The sequence below is a fragment of the Otolemur garnettii genome, unplaced genomic scaffold (genome assembly GCF_000181295.1).
Source record: "Otolemur garnettii isolate 467f Iridium unplaced genomic scaffold, OtoGar3 scaffold00012, whole genome shotgun sequence".
Lineage (NCBI taxonomy): Eukaryota > Metazoa > Chordata > Mammalia > Primates > Galagidae > Otolemur > Otolemur garnettii.
In genome coordinates this window covers 2883632-2897133 of record NW_003852407.1, presented here as the reverse complement: position 1 = coordinate 2897133, position 13502 = coordinate 2883632, and the positions used below count along the sequence as shown (strand labels likewise).

At 41.8% G+C, this 13502-nt stretch overlaps 1 pseudogene; it reads left to right on the top strand.

The window, feature by feature from the left end:
* The first annotated feature begins 10240 nt into the window (after window positions 1-10240).
* On the top strand, window positions 10241-10709 carry LOC100967158 (annotated as a pseudogene).
* The last annotated feature ends 2793 nt before the right edge of the window (window positions 10710-13502 follow it).

Sequence of the window (13502 nt, the reverse complement as noted above, 5' to 3'; positions counted from 1 at the left end):
ATCCTTAAATTTGGCTGGAATCATAATTGCTATTATAGCTCATGGCTCATGTTTTTTTTTAGAGACAAAGTCTCACTCTGTTGCCCTCAGTAGAGTGCTGTTGCGTCACAGCTCACAACAACCTCTAGCTCTTGGGCTCTTGCCTCAGCCTCCTGAGTAGCTGGGATTACAGGCACCACAACGCCCAGTTATTTTTTTATTGCAGTTTGGCCGGGGCCAGGTTCGAACCCACCACCCTCGGTATATGGGGCCAGCAACCCCACTCACTGAGCCACAGGCACCGCCCCCATGGCTCATGTTTTATTGTATATCCTAACAAGATACTTAAACGGGGTGGAACTATATTTGAAAAGTGACTTCTTTAGCCCAGAGATATAGAAATACACTGGCTTGATGGGAGAAACTCTGGTTTTTCCTTCTGTCTCTGCTTAATTTGCACTTGTTGTCATTTTAAAGGAGCAGCATCTGCTAAGATGATGTCAGAAACATGGTCTGCCTGTATCTAGTCTTTCCCAGATTTGCACCACGGATCGAGGCTTCCTCAACGTCCAAATGAATTTTATCAAGGTGTTGGCTATTCCTGTCTTTGGTGTAAAACCCAGCACATATGTGTCAGCTCCCAGCTTCCTCTTTACCTTTTTTCTCTGGTTTGCTTTTGGATTTTATCAACCTGTGTCGCTGTGTGTGAATTAATTTTGGAATTCATTCTGGACTGTGGTCCCACTCAGTTTTTCAAAGAATAGCTTTATGTCAGAATGATAACATTCATTGAAATGAATTCAGATAGTACAAAGAGGTAGGGAGACAAAAGTTTAAAAATCATCTGAGCTTCTACCACCCAGAGAAAACCATTATTAACATTTTTTCAGGTATCTGCCTGTACATATACAACATATAAGCATGCCTTTACAGTTTTATGAAACTGGATGTGTACCACCCAGGCAGGTCTGTAGCCTGCTTTTTTTACTCACCCATACGTTGTGGTTGGGAGAGAGAGTTCTCCACGATCTCTGGTGCTTTTACACAGCTTTCTGGGTACGCTAAGAACACAAGCCCATTTCCCAGGGTTATGTTTGTAGTGACAACCTCAAGAGATGACGCAGTGCCTTCCTCCTGGACAAAGGACAAGCGGCTCACTGCTTACAATAAAATGGTGGGTTTCCAAGCTGGTGGCATAACAAGGAACATGAGTGTCAGCTTCTTTGCACTGGTTGTCACAGAATGTGATCCAAACTCACTGTGCACAACATCCATCTGGGTCACTGGCATTGTCCCCGTGGTAACTGATGCAAACATACTGATACTCATGTTACTGCGGTGCCACGGTAAAAAAAATTAAGAGTCCCTTGTCTTTGATCCAGGAGTCTCATGTCTCTGCCAATACCCATGAAGGGGTCTATCCTTGATACAACACGGGCATCATAACTCTTCACTCTGGTCTTTTGCTTACTGGTCACACTAGCAAGCTTGAATTCTGAGCTGATCTCTTTTTTTTTTTTTGTAGAGACAGAGTCTTATTTTGTTGCCCTTGGTAGAATGCCATGGCATCACAGCTCATAGCAACCTCCAACTCCTGGGCTTAGGTGATTCTCTTGCCTCAGCCTCCCAAGTAGCTGGGACTACAGGCGCCCACCACAATGCCCAGCTATTTTTTTTGTTGCAGTTTGGCCGGGGCCAGGTTTGAACCTATCACCCTCTGTATATGGGGCGGGGGCCCTACTTACTGAGCCACAGGCGCTGCCCCTGAGCTGAGGTCTTATAAATAGCACTGTTAGTACAGACTGGTACCCACATTGGGGATATTGATATATTATCCAAGGAAGGTAATAGGTTAGTTATTTACATATGGAGGAATTGAGGCCCAGAAGTAAAATGACTTGACCAAGATCACACAAAATGCCAATGTTCAAGCCTGTTTCTTTCCTGGCCATGATCTACTGGCTCATGGTATATACAGAAGAATGATGACCCATGACATTTGCTGTTTCTTTGGGTGGCAAACATGATATTAGTGTAATCAGAATCCTATTTCTGAACACTATAAGTATTCTCATTAAAATCAAGATAAAGACACTCATTTTAAACAACAAAAGTAATAATATTTAATGAAAACCATTCCACTAAGTTATGTGTTAAATGTGTATATATACATATTTAAAGATAGCATTTTAAGACCCAGAAATTCCAATCTGGGGAATATATTCTATAGAAATACACATAGATAAGTTCAAAGACATCTATAGATAAAGCTATTCACACAACATTGCAGGAATGGAAACAACTTGCAGGGGACTGGTTCAATAAATTATGAAGTATTCATACAACAGAATTTTATGAAAAAGAATGAATCTGTCTAACACAGTGGTTCTCAACCTTCCTAATGCCACAGCCCTTTAATACAGTTCCTGGGAGTAGCAACCCACAGGTTGAGAACCACTGATCTAACATATGCTGATATAGAATGATTTTCAAGATGTATTGTAAGTGAATTTTGCTGTCATTTGAATAAAAAAGGGAATATACATATATAGATTACTTCTAGAAGAGTAATAAAAAACTGATAATAATGTTGATTATTGGGGAGGAGGACAGGAAAAAGACTTAGCTTTTTTCCTATATTTTGTTTTTTAAAATATCATGTACTTGTTTGAATTTTTAAAAGTGGTAATATTACAGCTAGAAAGGCAGGGCTTTAGAGCAATGTTCTACAGGCTGGGCTCTGCACCAGACTCCCTGGAAAGGGCCTGGGCATTATAAAGTTCCCCTCCCTCAGACTGGGTGCACAGAGGGGCGTTTGCTGTCACCACTGTACTACTGTAGAGCAACTTAGATAGACACATGAATGGATCCCTAGAGCATACACTGGACCCCCTCACATGCATCTTCCACTAACCTTTATCTGCCAACTCCAGCCCTAACCTCATCCTTGTCCTGGAACCCCTGCGCTCCTGGGCTATACCCATCACCTGGCTGTAGTTATCTGGGAGGTTTTACTTTGCTCATTCCTGTTGCTAGTGGCTTACCTCTTCCCATGCCCTGCTTTTCTGAACCACCTGATGGAAAAGTAAGTTAAAGACAGAGACACCCCTCTGCTTCCAGTTCCCTTTTCCCTTCCATGTGTTGGGAAAAAAGAACTGGACTGATTAATTTTGTAGAGTGCTCTCAGCTCCAGCCCAGTTGGAATGTTTTCCACTTTTCCTTCTTCCTATCAAGTAGTCATATGTACCAAGAAGGAGGAAGAATTCATTAAAACAAATTTTCACACATTCCCTGGGTACCTTGCTCTAGCCCCTGTTAGCTGCCCAAGCCTTATAAAATGGTCTTCACGTGACAGTCCCTCAGCAAATTTCTTTCAAGAGAAATGGTGTCCACCAAACCGAACAGCACATGGTGCATAAACATGGCTCTAAAAAAGAGCTTACCTCATTCTCATGATGCCCAACTCTAGCCATCTCTCTGTCCTTTTTCTGCCATGACCATGTCAATCTAAAACAATAGGGAGAGATGCTTCGGTGATAATGAATTATTCGGGAGTGAGAATTGCAAACTGGAATACACAAACCACTGTACATGACAGGCGTATTGAGGGAGATGAGGAGGATTAGAGAAGTTGTTTTGAAACAATTATCCTTGGCTACAAGAATCACTAACAAAGGTAGTACCAGCCCAGAGGTGCACAAGCAGTTGCTGGCCAGATGGCCCTGAAGTTTCTTTTGTGTAAACTTGCAGTGGGCTTTGTGCAAGCCTGTGGTTTGGGCAACATCTTTTATGATAGCACTTGTTACCAGGCAATCATGCATAAGAACTCTCTCTTTCCCAGATTCCTGAGCTTCCCTGGCTCCGTTTTGTCAGAGTTTGACATCAGTGACTCCATTCTGATTCTGACATCTTTCACAGCCATGTTCCTTCACACCACACAGACCACACTCCAGCATCTTGCCTTTGTCCTCCATTACCCCATGTCATTAATCTCTTTTCTTCAACAGGTAGGATGTCCCTCATTATAAGCAAACCAGATATTTTAAAGAGAATATATATTTTTGAAAAGCAAAAGAAAAAAAGAGAACTAAGAGTTATTGTTTCTATGAAAAGATTCTTCTTTTTACATAACATCTCATCATGAAGTTATTAAAAATCTTGCCAGGGTTGCAATTTTGATGTGGTTTAATTTACAATAGCTCTCTGTTATGTAAGCCTGTCACTTCGCTGATGTTAGACTCTTAACTATCTAGCAAGGAAAGGTAAATACAAAGTTCAGCTCAGACTTAGAAATTAGGTCAGCACCAATATACTTAAGTTACACCATAGCCATTACTTGGTATATGGGCAAAGAACCATGCATTAAAATCCCCTCTTTTCTTTTCTTTGGTTATATAAAGTCCCTCTTATAATTGTGTCCCATCCCCAAGAGATGTGCCATATACCAGGACCCCCCCCCATCATTCTCCCTCCCCCCCCCCATTCCCCTACCTGACCCTTGTAATAGCTCATCTACTGCCTTCAGATTAGAATTGAATACATTGGATTCTTGCTTCTCTCTTTTCTTTTCTTTTTTCTTTCCCCTCCTGTCCTCCTTCCTCCCTCCCCTTCCATCTCCTCTCCTCTCCTAAGATGTTCCTTGTCCACCCTGGTGCCTTTCCTCTGTCTGCCCTTGCTGAGAGCGACTGATTAGTCACTGACACTTCAACATAAATTCAGAAAGGCTCCTTTTCAAGAACTTTATCTTTTAACACTGAAGGAAGCACCACATCTCTTGAAAATGGGAATTTGGAGCCAGTCATATCTCTCTGTCTGCGTGTGTGTGTCTGTGTAGGGTTGTGGAGTAAGCCTGTTCTTATCTTCCCCAAGCAATTCCTGTTGATATAGTTTGGGAACAAAAGAAAGAACTCTCCTATCCTTCTGCACGCAGAGAATATACACAAGCTAGAGTTTTAAAAGAGAACACCTGGATATGGGTGTGGATCCCTTTCTTTCCGAGTGTCTTTACTAGTGATCTCATCTGCTCATGTTCACTTAGAAGGAAGACAGGGTATTATTCCCATTATTCAGATGATGAAGCCGAGACTTAGAGAAGTTCAGCCAGAGTGAAAGCTAGTCAATGACAAAGTTGGGAACTAAACCCACGCTGTGCAGTGAAGCATTAGCTCTGGCCTGAGTTGCTAAACCCTACACGTTACCCTCCAAAAGAATTTTTTTTTAAAGCCCGTGTTGTGGAGGACTGGCCCAAACCCCACAGATTACAAAATGAAGAAGTGGAGTTACCAGAGCCCAGGGTTGGGGACCTTCTCAACAGAATGAAGCAACTACCAGAGATGTCTGCAGCAGCAGAGAGGGATGGGGAGAAATAACCTGGCTTTCCTCTTCCTTTTCCCTTCCAATCTCTGGTTGATGGTGCTCACATGCCAAACTCAGGCAGAGCCCGGTGGAAAATGCTGGCTACCACTCCCTGCAGTGTTCAGCCTTCCTCTGTAATACAGCGCAGACCAAGCGAAGGCCAAGAAGGGGCGGAGGACAAACTAGCCACACACTAGTGAAGGTTAAATGCCATGACACCATTTGCAAGGATGGAAGGAAATGAGTGCGTTTTTTGTTTTTTGTTTTGTTTTTGAGACAGGGTCTTGCTCTGTCACTTAAGCTAGAGTGCAATGGTGTCATCATAGCCCATAGCAACCTCAAACTCTTGGGCTCTAGCAATCCTCCTGCCTCAGCCTCCCGAGCAGCTGGGACTATAGGTGCCTGCCACCACTCCTGGCTAAATATTCTATTTTTTTGTAGAGACGGGGTCTCTACTCTTAGTCTGGATGGTCTGGAACTCCTGAAAGCCACCAGTCCTCCCACCTCGGCCCCCCAGAATGCTAGTGTCAATCTGGGGCATTGCTCCTGGTGGAAATAGCTAAGGCTATTGCTAAACCAATTTACTATTTACTACTCTTCAGGAAGGAAATTTGGTAAGGTCTACCAAAGCTTTAGAAGATGTCCTTTGAACTATCAATTCACCATCTAGGAATTTATCATAAAAAATATTAGTGCTAGACAGAAAAGCTGCACGTAGTCCAAGCCAGGGTCCCCTCTTCCTCAGCCCTGCTTCTGAAATCAATTGCTCTGAGCCCAACCTGGACATAACTCAATAGCTCTCCAAGTTCCCCTGCTGAACCCATTCAATATTCAAGAGTCAATGAACAATGTAGACTTTACTGAAGATTTTGTAGAGAAGATAAAGGAGGGAGTTTACATCATACTCTTCATAACATTTAGGTGTTTTTTTAAACCTTTTTTGTGCATGGAAAGCACATGTAGTGAGAATTAGGTGGAGTCAGCCAGGCTAGGATGGACATGACAGCTGGTATAGTCATTCTAGGTCCTACCTGACCTTCATCTCTTGTCTCTCATTCTTACTGTTTTAGAAATTTTTTTTTTTTGAGACAGAGCCTCAAGCTGTCCCCCTGGGTAGAGTGCTGTGACATCACAGCTCACAGCAACCTCCAACTCCTGGGCTCAAGCGAGTCTCCTGCCTCAGCCTCCCAAGTAGCTGGGACCACAGGTGCCCACCACAATGCCCAGCTATTTTTTGGTTGCAGCCATCATAGTTTGGTGGGCCTGGGCTGGATTCGAACCCGCCACCTTAGGTGTATGTGGCTGGTGCCTTAGCTGCTTGAGCCACAGGTGCCGAGCCTAGAAATTTTTCCCACACTAAAGATGCCCATCTTGAATGGTTTAGGAAGATGGATTTTGGAAATTGACTTTGAATTGGAAATGTTGTCATTGGTAACTGAGTTATGCTAATTATATTATTTGAAATAAGGGTTAATGTAGCCTTTGCTTTAGGAGGACTGATTTAAGAAATTAACTTTTGAATTGGAAATGCTGTAATAGGTTCTCACTGAGTTGTGCTGTTTATTATTTAAAATAAGAGTTAATCTGGTCTTTGCTCTGAACCTTTATGTATAAAACTATGATTTTGGAAATGGAAGAACAGAACAGTCTTGGAGAGGCTCCTCTTACCGATCTTCAGAATTGCTGCCCTTCTGACAAAGTTCGGTGGACCTATCCCTATCTCTCTGCCTCTTGGCTGAACGTGACAGGGAAATGGACCCTCTTTATCTGGTAACATTTCTATTATTTTAAATTTCAGATTAATATGAGAGTACAAACGATTAGGTTACAGTGTTTGTGTTTATTAGGTAAAGTCCTTGTTGTAGCTGTGTCCCACACCCAGGAGGTATTTCACATACCCTTACATTGTCCCTGTTAGGTGGGAGCACACCAATGCTCCTCACTCCTCCACCTGTCCTCCCCTCTCCCCCCAACTTGAATTGAATTTTTCTCTTGTGTGGGCGTGTATTAGTTTGTCTACTGGCTTCATGTCAGTATTGAGTACATTGGATACTTCCAACACGTATGTCTTTTTCAGAGCACATGGCCTTGGGCCCTGCTGGCTCTTTTCTCTCTGGGGCCGTGCATCCCCTCGTTCCCGCTGCTCTGTCCTTGCTCCCACCTCTAATCATGCACACCCAAATCCATCCTGGGAGTCAGAAAAATACAAAAGTATTCTGTTATCAGATGCCACCCTCCATAAGAGGAAACAGAGGCTTAAACAACAAAACCTTTCCTCTGTCGCATGTACAAGGATATCCAAAATATTATTATTATTATTATTTTTGAGACAGAGTCTCACTATGTTTCCCTCAATAGAACACTGTGGCGTCACAGATCATAGCAACCTCCAACTCTTGGGCTTAAGTGATCTCTTGCCTCAGCCTCCCAAGTAGCTGGGACTACAGGTGCCTGCCACCACGCCCGGCTATTTTATGTTGCAGTTGTCATAATTGTTTAACTGGCTTAGGCCAGGTTCGAACCGGCCAGCCTCAGTGTTATGTGGCTGGCCCATAACCACTGTGCTATGGGTGCTGAGCTGCACAATATCATTATTTCTAACAAAATATCTAAAATCCACATGTTCAAGAGTAGAGGATTTTTGACTCTCTTTTGAGGAAATATAATCTAGTTATGAAACATGTACCTTCTAGAAAATGTACTGACATAAAAAAATGTTTAAAATATTACAAACCAGGTTGGATTTATTTTGTTTAAATAAAAAACAACTAAATGTTACTTTCAAAAAAAAAAAAAGAAAATTCTTTTTTAGCACTTTGTATGTATGGCAGTGTATACATGCGTACATGTACATACCAAAGTATGTACTTGTTAAATGTTAGAATGTGTGCACGTTAGAATCACTTTTTAAAAAGGTAAAATCATGACTCATGTGGAAGTTAAATGGATGTGAATTAAAGGTTTTACTGCTGCATGAATTAATGACTAATCAGTTTGAAGGAGAAATTTTAAAAATGCACATGTATAGGAATTGAGGAATGTTAAAATGAATAGGCAGAGGGAGGCAGAGGTAGATTCTTCCACAGTGGAGGAGGAAATCAATTGAACCTCTACCAAAGAGGGCAGAATTTGCGTATCTGAAGGCAAAAATTGTTTTCCATTGCTATCAGTTATCTACAATTTATCAAGAAGTAAAACAGCTTCCACAGAATTAGAATCGACCAGCCCCTGGAATGTTCTTTAGTGTCTCAATAATATAGTTTTTCACCAAAGCATATTTTTTCCTATGGTGACTAGCAAATCCTTAGCAAACACCAGTTGCCTTTTTCAGAGGGAAGCTACTAGAACTGGGACAGAAATATCAGAGACCATCAAAGGGCAGGATTGATTTCATATTTCCCCTAGAGGAGCCCTGCCTTGGATTCTTTCTGAAAGGAGGGTTGGTGTCAGAACTGGAGCGTTAGAAGGGTGGTTGGGGTGCTGGGGAGGGGGAAGAGTTTGTACCTTGTACACGGCAGTAATAGAATTTCCTTTCAAGTCTATTTGAATTTCATGGAGCCAATGTGATGTTTTGTCAGGTTTGTTCAAATTAGGTTTTAACCACGGTTGTGATTTGAATGTTTGTCCCCATCAAAACTCATGCTGAAATTTGATTGGCAATGCAATGGTGTTGGGAGATGGGGCCTGTAAGAGGTGAATAGGCCATGAGAATTTTACCTTTGTGGATGGGTTTTAATGCCTTCATTAAAGGGCTTTGGTGGTGGTGGTGGGTCTTTCTCTTGGCTCTTTTGCTCCCCTGCCATATGGGGAACAGTGACCTTCCCTACTGGAGGATGCAACATTCAAGGCCCCATTGTGGGAGTGGAGACCAGGCCCTCATCAGACACTGAACCTGTGGCACCTTGCTCTTGGACTTCCCAGCCTCTAGAACTGTGAGTTAATATAACAGACTTCTGTCCACTATAAATTACCCAGCCTGTGGTGTTCTATTATAGCAGGAAAAAGGATATAACAACCATTAAATGAAAACTAAAAGTGTGAAACCTAAAAGTCATACTTATTTTTGGGAAAAGGGGCCAGGAATAGCTTTATTCTGTCTTCTACAGTGTCTCACTGTTTTACTTCCAGACACACATTTTCTCTGTGGAAGTGCCTGCACCTCACCTGCTATAAATCTCTTTGTAGGGCCCCTTTCATGATAAAAATAACTGCTGAGTTATGTTCCTCAGACTGGCCTGGAAGGGGCCTTTCCCTCCTGACCAGGGGAGGCTCTTCCTTCTTCTCTGAAGCTGCATTTTAATGAGACCCCAAGGGAGAGGTTTATGATGCAGAGAGCCAGCGCTTGGTTTAATTTAAGAGCTTGGCTCTTTGTTTTATTTTTTTTCCTTCTGGGTCTCATGCCGTGCCACTAGCTCCAGGTGAGGAATTTAACTCATTTAACACTTCCAGGTGCTCCCTGTTCTGAAGCATCAATGCTGGCAGCCTGAGGAGACTCAGGGACATAAGAATAGTGTGTCCAGTGACCATAGGCTGTATTTAAAAGAAGAATGTCTTGTCAGGAAAATTCTGTCTCTGTCATTTGCCCTGTATCAACTTCAAGGCCCAATGTGAGTATTGCCTCAGCATTCATTTGGCAACGTTTATTAAACACCTCTTTTAGGTTCTTGAACTTGAAGACAAGGAAGCACAGAACTCACTTCTCCTGGAGCTGCTCAGTATATGATAAACACAAAAACAGGCCACTGTGAACAGTCTGGGGGTGACCAAAGATGAATGATTAAGAGAAAAAAGTAAGGGTGCTCTTGGCCCACTCTCCAGCTAGTGACCTATGCATTGCCTCCTTGTGGGTCCCCAGGTCTAATCCATCATTTCCTTTGCCTCAACCTCAGGTGGCACTGCCACCAAGATGCATATTTTTGTAAAAACCCTACAGGGAAGACCATAACTCCTAAGTCTGAGCCCTTGGATACAATAGAAAGTGTAAAGGCCAAGATCCAGAATAAGGAAGGAATTCCTCCTGATCAGCAAAGACTCATTTTTGTTGGCAAGCAACTGGAAGATGGCCATACTTTGTCTGACTACCACATTCAAAAGAGTCCACTCTTCATCTTGTGTTAAGACTTCATGGTGGCACTAAGAAAAGGAAGAAGGCGTATACCACTCCCAAGAATAAGCATGAGAACAAGAAGGTTATGCTGGCTGCCCTGAAATACCAAAAGGTAAATGAGAATGGCAAAATTAGTCGAGAGCGTCCCTCAAATGAGTGTGATGCTAGAGTTTTTATGGCCATCCATTTTGATAGACATTATTGTGGCAAATGTTGTCTAGTTTACTGCTTCAATAAACCAGAAGACAAGGAATTATATATGAGTTAATAAAAGCCATGAACAAGAAAGAGAGAGCGAGAGAGGTAGAATAGCCCGAGTGGTACAATCCCATCTGAGTATCAAGAGTTATTTATACATACATATAGAGAGAAGACACATATCTTACATATGCCCAGAACATTTCTGGAAGGATACTGGATAACTGGTTATCTCTGGAAGCTTGGTTTTGGGGAATCTGGCATGTAGGGCAATTTTTACTTTCCACTTTATTCCCTTCCATATGTTCAAAAACCATTCTTTTTACAACGAACATACGTTACTTATGTAATAAAAGAACAGAGCATGGCAGTGCTACCAAAGAGTTACATACTGTGAGTTTCGGAAGCAATGAAACAAGCCACTGGATCTAAATTAAAGACTTCACAATTACCTTAGCTGGGATTAGGTAATTAATTGGGATTAATCTTTCTGTCTTCTGGACTGTCATAGCTTTTTGCTTACATTTATTATACATGGCACCTATTATCTACCAGAGCCTGCCCGTCTGCCTTCCTTTCTTTCCTTCCTTCTTTCCTTCTCTCTTTTGTTTCACAGATATTGTTTGAGATTTTACTATGCACAAGCTAGGTGATTTAATATTGTATTAGTTATGATAAAGTTTGATGGTATGTAACAGAAAGAAACGTGGCTTATAGGCTTATTCCTCTCACACATAATCAGGTGTATAGGTAGGCAATTACTCTAGGCTTTGTATGGCAGATTAACAGTTATCAGTGGCCTGGGCTTTGTCTAGCTTAGTGTTCTCCCATCTTCAGCATGGCACCTTAGAGTCTAAGTTGGATGCTTCAGCTCTAATGCTTTAAATTCCAGCAAGCAGAAAGGAGAAATAAAGAGGGGCTTATGCTCTCCCTTTTAAGGAGACTTCACAGAACTACCCCACTATACTCTGCTTAAATATAATTGGCCAGAACTTAGTCACATGACACTGCATCTAGCTGCAAGGGAGGCTAGAATGTGTAGGGCAGCTGGGACATACAGTATTTTAGTTAGGTGCTCCACTGCCCTCAGTAAATCTAGGGTTCCTTTTTCTTTATATGAATTTATGGGTACAAGTGCAATTTTGTTACATGGATATGTTGTACAGGGATGAAGTCAGGCCTTTTAGAGTATCCATCACCCAACTAACATACATAGTACCCATTAAGTGATTTCTCATCACTCACTCCACCAAGCCCCTTACCATTCCAAATCTCAATCATCATTCCACACGCTACATACATATTTACAAATTATTTAGCTCTTGTTTATAAGGGAGAACATGTGGCATTTGTTTTTCTGTGGCTGTCTATGGTTTCACTTAAGGTAATGGCTGCTGGTTCTATTCCATCTTGCCACAAAAGACATGATTTCATTCATTTTGTGGGTAAATATATTCTGTTGTGTATGTATACCACATTTTCTTTATCTAAGCATCCATTGATAGGCACTTAGGTTGATTCCTTATCTTGGCTGTTGTGAATAGCACTGTAAAAAAAAAAAAACTTGTAAATACCGGGAATACTAGTATCTTTTAATACCATGATTTCTTTTCCTTTGGGAAGATACCCAGTAGTGAGATTGCTGGATTGAATGATGTTTCTATTTTTTTTTTATTTGAGACATCTCCATGCTATTTACATTTCTACCAACAGTATATAAGATTCTTTTTTTTTTTTTTTTTTGAGATAGAGTTTCACTTTGTCATCCTTCGTAGAGTGCTATGGCGTCATAGCTCACAGCAACCTCCAGCTCTTGGGCTTAGGTGATTCTCTTGCCTCAGCCTCCCAAGTAGCTGGAAGTACAGGCATCCACCTCAACACCTGGCTATTTTATTTTTTTTGGTTATTGTTGCAGTTTGGCTGGGGACAAGTTTGAACCCACCACCCTCCATATATGGGGCCAGAACTCTACTCACTGAGCCATAGGCACCACCCTAAGATTCTTTTTCTAATGAAAAAAGAGAGACTAATTAGGAAGTTATTAGCATTTTCTGCTGCATATGATAGCCAAAACACAAAGCTCCTGACTTTATGGTGTTTACGCTCTATTGGGAGAAATCAGACATTAATCAAAAAGTTATACTTAAACTGCATACTGCAGTAAGTGAGGCTAAGAAAAAAATTCACCGAGTCTTGGAAATATGTAATTAAAGGATTTACTCTTGGGGAAAATCTTTTCTGAGGAAGAGTGAAATGAAGCTGAAAATGTAGGCAGAGGTCAGCCATGCAGGACCTTGTCTACAACAAAGTTTTGATCTTTGTTCTAAAACTAAAGAAGAATTGAAGAATTTTGAGTGGGGTATGGGGTGACTTTTTACCTACCTATGGTTATTTTTGAAAGATTTCTTTGACAGCTCAGTACCTAATGTGCTAACGGAGAGGAAAAGTAGATGTGCAGGATGACCATTGATGTCCAGCCTAGTTCAGAGTGTCTAGAGAAACATAGCACCAGCCCTTTTTGGAAATTCACGGTGGTGACTGCTAGACTGCTCAGGGTTGTGCCATTTGTCCTGTCCTTTCCTACCCAAGCAGGGTTGGGGGACTACAACCACAGGAGAGGAAGGTCTACATTGAGTCATGTGGGGTGATGTGTTATTCATCTGTGTCTCCCCAGGGATAGTACAGCTTGGTGAACATGGCTGGATGCCTACCCAACAGACATTCTACCACCATCTTCCTGCTATCAGAACCTTGGTTTACTCAACTGCATAGTGAAAAGCCTTTGACCTCAGGGAAGATAGACTTCTCCTCCAGCCCAAGGGGATGACTGATGATTGGTCTAAGACAGATATGGTAATTCCAT